The following is an 8930-nucleotide window of genomic DNA, read 5'->3' on the forward strand; positions in this document are numbered from 1 at the left end:
TGATGACGATGATGATGATAATCATGATGCAGTGGCTTGACCCTTTGTAGCGGGTGGACACCAGCTGGGACACCCCTCCGGTGTTTCAGAATGAATGAATATATTGTCAAGAAAAAGGAAAGGAAAGACCACCAGCGGGCGTAAATTGTCACACCTAGCGGTGGACACCGGAACGCCTGCCGGTGTGGGGGTTGGGGCAGAGGATGACAGATTCATAGAGGAGAGACAGATGATAGAGGTGACATATTTACAGAACACAGGGGAGATAGGGGCATATTTACAAGTTAACACACACTCACACACCCACACACCCGCCGGTATTACAAAAAAGAAACGCGCGCGCGCACGCACGCACGCACGCACGCACGCACGCACGCTCGCACGCGCGCGCACACACACACACACACACACACACACACACACACACACACACACACACACACACACACACACACACACACACACACACACACACACACACACACACACACACACACACACACACACACACACACACACACACACACACACGCACACGCACACACGCACACACACACACACGCACACACACACACACACACACACACACACACACACACCGAAAAGTTTTTCACGGTGAGCGCGCGGTGCTCGCACACGCACACATCAGTTAGCGAGGGGAGCACAGAAACAGAAGAAAGTCATCGACGAAAGATGTTAGTCTATTTTAGAGTTCCTGTATATCGCGTAGCGCAAGAGTTGCCCGTCTGATTGCCACATGCCGCAAGTTCCAGTTCGACAGAGAATCCCGCTTTCAGTGCTGCGCACAAGACCCCGTATTCAGTCAGTTCTGCTCAACTGAGCATCTGTGGTTGCGGAAGCGGCGGCCGCGGCAGCCGCTCAGCTGATAAGCCGCCGACCAGCCCACTATCGTGCTCCAGTTTTTGTCCGCGCAGCTCGTCACCACTCTTCCTCGCCGCTGCAGCGGGCGCGGCGGCCTGGCGGCAGCTCCTGCATGCGAGACGGGTGGCTTTCCCGCACCACTTGGAAGTCAAGATGGTGGATGGACGCGCAACTCTGCTCCCCTAGGGGAGCTATATACTGGAACTCTATGTTGTTGTTGTTGTAGAACTTTTATTGTGAAAAGAAAGGGGAAGGGGGCAGGGGTGAAAAGTTGAAAGGGAGTTCATGGGTGGGGCCCAACGTCCAGGGCTCCAGATGCAACGGCTCCCACCTTGGCTCTCTGGATCAGACGTAGCTGATCTGCGAGAGATGAGCTGGTAAGGGCTGCCTCCCATGTCTCGATAGGATTAATCTGTATACTATTGTTTTCCTGGGGCCAGATGAGCGGGCACGCCCAGGTTGCGTGAAATAGCGTGGCTATCTCTCCGCATTTTGTGCACGTTTCTTGGAAGGAATTGGGGAACATTTTTGCCAGTCGTGATTTATGTGGGTACGTGTTTGTTTGTATTTGCCTCAGGATTTGAGCTTCTATAGCATTTAATTCCTTGTGTGGAGTAGGAAAGGTGCTTCTCTTTTGCCTAATAAGCGAGAGTCTTTCTCCATATTTTTCGGGGAGGGGGGTGTGATAAGCGTGCTATCTATTTTGCATGAAGGCGCCATCTGTTGGGATGGACGATAGGTAGAATTTGGCTTCACGCCTGCTTCACGTTCTGAAGGTCGGAAGATCGATTCTCCCCGGGCGTGTCCTTTTTTTTCTTTTAAGCTGCTGTTGGCCTATTTGGAAACTGAAATCTAATATTTTGGCAGAACAAACGCCCCTGAGTTAGACAGAATCGCCAAAGCTCCTTCACTGGGTTTGTTTACTTAACGCTGCCGTTGATTCTGGGCATGCAGGCTCATGAGAGCAACCCAGCGGCGGCGGTATAGTGCCTAGAATATACTGGCCCTATAGCGGCGGGCGGCGTGTCTTAAAAATTTTCAAAATAATATTTTAAATTACATATACAATTTGAACTTATACAATACATTTGTTAAAGGGTTTTCAATAGGTGAATAAACGTTTCAGCAGTTACAGTAGCTGCCAGGTTTGCAGGTCTCGTGACCGGGACACATTGTAGTGTCAAGTGTCGACACTAGGAACCGCCACCCTTCCGATTTCAGAAAGTTTGCTGCCAAATTAAAATTATTTCTGACAATTTCTTTATAAATTGCTTGTGATTACCGGGCTTTGGGTCCCAGGTTGTGTACGCAAGCCTGACATGTATGGGCAATTCTGCCTTTTGCGGCCCTGTACGCCTGGTTCCACCCATCATGAATACAAATAAATATGTATTATTTTTATTATTATTATTAATATTATTATTATTATTATTATTATTATTATTATTATTATTATTATTATTATTATTTCCAATGGTGTTTAATTCGATCAGTTGTCCAAGCGAGAGGCGAGGAAGAGCAGTCTCTTCAAAAAACGGCGAAGCCAGAGATAACCTTGCAAGACGCACAGACAGGCACTGATGATGACTGTTGCAGGTCCGCAGCACACACCCGCGCGTAGATTGGCCATGGTTCCGCACATACCGTTCCCTGCTCCAATTGTTCATTACAATCACCCCCCACCGAAGAAGGAGCCATCCTGGTGACTTACGGCGAGTCCAGGACGAGAGGGTCGTAGTATCGCTTTAAGCGGCTGACATGAACAGTTTCGCGACCACGACGGCGGAGATCGGCTGACGGAGTTAACGGTTCAACCACGTAGTTTACAGGGGATGGAGAACTGATGACACGGTAAGGGCCGTGGTATTTGCAAAGCAGCTTCGTAGAAAGACCTGGCGTTGTAGAAGGTATCCATAGCCAAACTAGATCACCAGCATGAAAAATGGGCGAGGAGTGGCTCTGGTCATGATGCTGCTTCTGACGACCCTGGTCATTTGCCGTGAACGAACGGGCAAGCTGTCGGCATTCCTCGGCATGATGCCTCACTTCGGAAAGATGGCGGCGTTCGGAAGCGTCAGGGCTGTATGGTAGGATAGTGTCCATGGTACAAGATGGTTCGCGGCCGTAAAGTAAAAAGAAAGGTGAAAAACGCGTTGTGCTCTGTACCGCCGTGTTGTATGCATACGTCACAAAGGGGAGTACCACGTCCCAGTTCGAATGGTCTGAAGCGATGTACATCGCAAGCATGTCCCCCAACGTACGGTTGAACCTTTCGGCGAGCACGTTCGTTTGCGGATGATATGCGGTCGTGGTGCGATGCACAATGTTGCATTCGGTCAGAAGCGCTTTAACAGCCTCAGAGAGAAATACCCACCCCCGGTCACTGAGCAGTTCCCGGGGTGCACCGTGGCGTAGAACAAGGGAACGGAGAATAAATCCCCCGACGTCACGCGCAGCGGCAGCGGGCAACGCGGCTGTTTCAGCGTAGCGCGTGAGGTGATCTACAGCCACGATGATCCAGCGATTGCCAGAAGGGGTGTGTGGTAAAGGGCCGTAGAGGTCGATACCGACTCGCTCGAATGGACGAACGGGGCACGGCAAGGGCTGCAGCGTGCCAGCTGGCTTCGGAGCAGGTGTCTTGCGTTGTTGACACTCGGGGCATGCGCGAACGTACTTGCGCACGAAGGCGTACATTCCCCTCCAGTAATACCTGTGGCGCAGCCTAGTATAAGTCTTCAGGACTCCTGCATGGGCGCTCTGCGGATCCGCATGGTGGGCGAAACACACCTCTTTTCGTAAGCTCCGTGGCACCACTAGCAACCACTTCCGACCGTCTGACATGTAGTTCCGGCGGTAGAGGAGGTTGTCTCGAATAGAGAAGTGGGCAGCTTGGCGACGGATGGACCTAGACGGAATTCGTTTTGAAGCTGCCGACAAGAAGTCAACGATTGCAGCAATCCATGGATCCTTCCTTTGTTGGGAGGCCATGTCTGTGAGGGTCAGCGATGACAATAGGGGAGCCGTTGTGTCAATGCATGTAGCATCAACAGGCACAGGGGAGCGCGAGAGTGCGTCGGCATCAGAATGCTTGCGTCCAGACCGATAGATAACACGAATGTCATATTCTTGTAAGCGGAGGGCCCAACGGGCCAGTCGTCCCGTGGGATCCTTTAGGGACGACAACCAACACAGGGCGTGATGGTCGGTGACAACGTCAAAGGGCCGGCCGTAAAGGTAGGGGCGAAACTTTGTAAGGGCCCAAATTATCGCCAGGCATTCTTTTTCAGTAACGCTATAGTTGCGCTCAGCCTTGGTGAGAGTTCTGCTCGCATACGCAACGGCATTTTCGTCGCAGTCAGGCTTGCGCTGAACGAGCACGGCACCGATACCAACACCACTGGCGTCCGTGTGCACTGCAGTAGGAGCGCTGGGATCGTAGTGGCGGAGAATAGGGGGTGAGGTTAGTAGACGTCGCAGGGATGTGAAGGCGTCGTCACACTCAGAAGACCACGCGGATAGACTGTTGTCGCCGTTGAGCATCCGCGTGAGTGGGGCGACGATGGAAGCAAAATTGCGAACGAAGCGCCGGAAATAAGAGCATAGCCCTATGAAGCTGCGGAGGGTCTTCATTGAATTAGGCTTGGGGAAGTTGGCAACGGCACGCAGTTTTTCGGGATCGGGTGACACGCCGTCTTTCGAAACAACGTGGCCCAGGATGGTTAGTTTACGGGCACCAAAACGACACTTCTTGAGATTGAGCTGTAGTCCAGCTGCAGTGAGACAGCTCAGTACTTGGTGCAAACGAGCAAGATGTGTTTCGAAGTCAGGAGAGAACACAACGACATCATCTAAGTAGCAGAGGCAGATATGCCATTTGAGGCCGCGCAAGATGTTGTCCATCATTCTCTCAAAGGTGGCTGGCGCGTTGCATAGCCCAAAGGGCATGACGTTGAATTCGAAAAGCCCATCGGGGGTCACAAACGCCGTTTTGGGCCGGTCACACTCAGCCACCGGCACCTGCCAGTAGCCGGAGCGCAAGTCCAGGGAGGAAAAGAATTCGGCACCGTGAAGACAATCGAGAGCGTCATCGATCCGAGGTAAGGGATAAACGTCTTTACGGGTAATCTTGTTAAGGCGTCGATAGTCGACACAGAACCTTAGGGACCCATCTTTTTTTGTAACCAGAACTACTGGCGACGACCAGGGGCTTTGTGACGGACGAATGACGTCGCGTTGCAGCATGTCTTGGACGTGTTCATTAATAATCCCGCGTTCTGACGCCGACACTCTGTAGGGTCGCTGCCTCAAAGGTGCGTGCGTCCCAGTGTCGATATGGTGGACCACCGTTGACGTTCTACCCAAGGGAGCTTGTTGACAGTCAAATGAAGAACGGAACGCGTGCAAAAGGTTCAGTAGCTGCTTGCGCTGGGTAGAATCCAAAGCGGTGTCGAGAGACTTCGTGAACACGTCGTCGGATAGAAGCTGGTCGGTGGGACGGGATGACGTCAGTGCGGTTAGCGGCAGGGTAGGCGCGTCATTGCAAATGTCGAAGCTGAGAATGGAGGAAGTAGGTTCAATTTGGCCAATCGACTCGCTGCGAAGCAGACTGACAGGGTTGTCTGTGAGGTTGGTAATAAACATCGTGGTGTGTTCAGCACGCAGCGTAAGGACGGCGAACGGAAGAAATAAATGCTTTCGGCGAACAAAAAGGTCGGATGGCGTAAATAGAACAGGGCCATCCGGCAGGGTACCACAAGAAAGAGCCACTAACACTGAACTTCGCGGCGGAATATCGACGTCTTCGGAAAGTACGAGTTTTGTGTCACCAGAGACGTCACACTGTGGAAAAAGTTCCAGTTCAGCTCGGGCACAGTCGATAACAGCGTGATGACATGAGAGGAAATCCCAGCCAAGGATAACATCATGGGAGCACGAAGATAAGACAACAAATTCAATGGGATAGCAGGTGCCTTGAATACTCACTCGAGCAGTACAGGCTGCTATCGGGGACACGTGTGCTGCACTTGCAGTCCGAAGCGAAAGTCCAGAAAGCGGCGTCATTACTTTTTTCAGCGAGCGGCAGAGTGTAGCACTTATAACAGATATGGCGGCACCGGTGTCGACTAGAGCGAGGGCAGGGACTCCTTCAACAACTACATCAATAACGTTCGGTGGATAGGCACGAGGACTTTGAATTTTCGCTGAGTACGCAGTTCGTGCCTCTGGAACTGCGGGTATTAGTTTCCCACTTCCGGAGGAGCAGGCTGATGGCGCATAGGTGACAGGGAGCGGCGGCGGGGAGAAGGCGATCGGCGACTAGTGAACGTCGGCTGGTCGGTCTCATATGACGTTGGGGAAGGCCTCGAGGATACGCGATGCTGAACGTGCCTAGGCGTGTATCCTGGAGTGTTGAAAACCTCAGGATGCGGCACCACACGGCGGCAGTAACGGGCGACATGTCCGGCGTATCCACAAGAGTAGCATATGGGGCGATTGTCCGGCGTGCGCCACGGATTGGATTGCTGCGCGACCACTTGCACTGGACGTCGAAACTGGGAAACTTGCTGATAGCTGGACGGCACAGTCACTGGGATGGTTGGTTCGAACGAATGGGTAAACGGTCGGGGTGGCTCTGTGACACATTCAGCCTACGTCAGGGGACCGGTTAATGCAGCCGGTAAACCCAGGGGAAGAGCAACAGTAGCTACCTGGGGAACAGTAAGGGGAGCAGGAGCTGCTACCACTTGGCGATTAGTTGGCAGGGCCTCGGTGACCTGTTCCCGGATGGTGCGCTGAAGAGACGAAGGAAGGCATGAAGGCGGTGCCTCCGTCCGCTGGCGTGGCTCTTGAACGAACGGCACAATCGATAGTTGGCGTGCTACTTCCTCGCGGACAAAGTCCTTTATCTTCGTCTCAAGTTAAGAGTGCTCGGAAGTGAAAGTCAAAGCGGAGAGTTCTGCATTTGTCCCCAGAGATCGCCGGACCAGCACTCGTTGCCTGCGCAGCTCATCAAAGCTTTGGCAGAGGCTCACGACCTCCGTCACGGTCTTCGGGTCCTTGGCAAGCAGCATAGTGAACGCATCATCATCGATGCCTTTTAAAATATGCTTCACCCTATCTGCTTCAGACATGGCCACGTCGACGCGCCTGCACAGATCTACAACTTCTTCGATGTAGCTGATGAAATTCTCCCCCTGCGTCTGAGCTCTTCCGCGGAGGCGTTGTTCTGCTTGTAGTCTGCGTACGGCCGGGCTGCCAAATGCTTGAAGGAAGCGGGTCTTAAAATCTCCCCATATTTTGAAGTCACGTGCGTTGTTCAAAAACCACGTCTGAGCCAATTGCCTGAGATAGAACTCGACGTTGCTTAACTTGGCGGGATCATCCCACTTGTTGTGAGCACTCACCCGCTCGTATGTCGACAGCCAATCCTCAGCATCATGATCGCCCTCGCCATTGAAGAATGGGGGATCGCGCTGACGGATGGAACCAGCGCAGACGATCTGTGGCATCGCTGGGGCTTGTTGATCAACAGCGTCAACGGGGGTAGTGGGCATTGGGAGCCTGCGGCTTCGAAGCTCCAGGATTCGTGCTGGTTGACGTTGAAAGCGCACCTCCACCACTTCCAATGGTGTTTAATTCGATCAGTTGTCCAAGCGAGAGGCGAGGAAGAGCAGTCTCTTCAAAAAACGGCGAAGTCAGAGATAACCTTGCAAGACGCACAGACAGGCACTGATGATGACTGTTGCAGGTCCGCAGCACACACCCGCGCGTAGATTGGCCATGGTTCCGCACATACCGTTCCCTGCTCCAATTGTTCATTACAATCATTATTATTATTATTATTATTATTCCGCTCTCCAGAGAGCAATCTCGTCCTTCTCGCATTGGTGCTCATGCAACAAACTCCTCATTAATACATCTAAAACTAAGGTAATGACATACACAAGAAAGACTGACAACATCTTGTTTCCCTATAACATCAACGGTGAATTACTCCCACGTGTGGTAGAGGTTAATGACCTAGGCGTCACTTTCGACAGTAAACTGAGCTTCTCTCCACATATTCAGGTAATTACTCGTAGAGCTCTTCGATCGCTTGGCGTTGTCTGTCGCGTGTCCAAGGAGTTCAAGGAGCCGATTTCTCTTCTCAAGCTCTTTACAACTATATGTCGTCCTGAGCTTGAATATGCATCTGTTGTCTGGAACAGCACGAGCATAACAACCCGTAATCTTGTAGAAAGGGTCCAAAATAAGTTCATATCTATCTTCAACCATCGCATTGGCGATAGTAGTAATTATAACCCTGGATCGCCCTCTTCATTGACGCTATCATGCTTAACTTCCAGGCGGAACAAGGCTGATATTCTCTTCCTCTTTAAAATTATGCACGGCATAGTGTCTTGTGGTGAGCTGCTACAACATGTTCGTCTTTATGTGCCGCAAAAGTGGACCAGGAAAGATGATACCTTTTGCAACCCCAATTGTCTGCGTGTCTTGTGCCCTGTGTTCCGACTGCAATGCACGTACAATCGGTACTCGGATTACCTTGATATATTTAATGATTGCCCTACTCTGTTTCGCAAACATGTCTGTGAGTTTGTATTGGCGTAACTGCCAACTTTTCTTTTTCTGCATTTGTCTTTTATCCTTGAGTTCATGCACTTAAATGACTTTCATTCCGTAACTTCGACATAAGCTATCCTTTCGTTTTTTTTGTATTTTGTATTTTATTTTGTATTTGAGAGCTGTGTACATTATGTTTCGTGTGTTTCTGTTTGCGTGCGCCAGCACAAAGGCCCCCCCCGGCTGTTCCTGGGCACGCAAATAAATGATTGATTGATTGATTGATTGATTGATTGATTGATTGATTGATTATTATTATTATTATTATTATTATTATATAGAACGCTGGCTTTCATATGAGCTAGAAAACATACACGCGACAAAAATAGGTTGTCCGTCCCTTTAATCTTCGTTCGATTGGCTGAATCGTGTTACAGACAGTCAGCCCCCCCACCCGTCTACCCAAAAAAACATGTCGCATGGTG

The sequence above is a fragment of the Haemaphysalis longicornis genome, unplaced genomic scaffold (genome assembly GCF_048455015.1).
Source record: "Haemaphysalis longicornis isolate Haplotype H1 unplaced genomic scaffold, Haemaphysalis longicornis Haplotype H1 scaffold_25, whole genome shotgun sequence".
NCBI lineage: Eukaryota > Metazoa > Arthropoda > Arachnida > Ixodida > Ixodidae > Haemaphysalis > Haemaphysalis longicornis.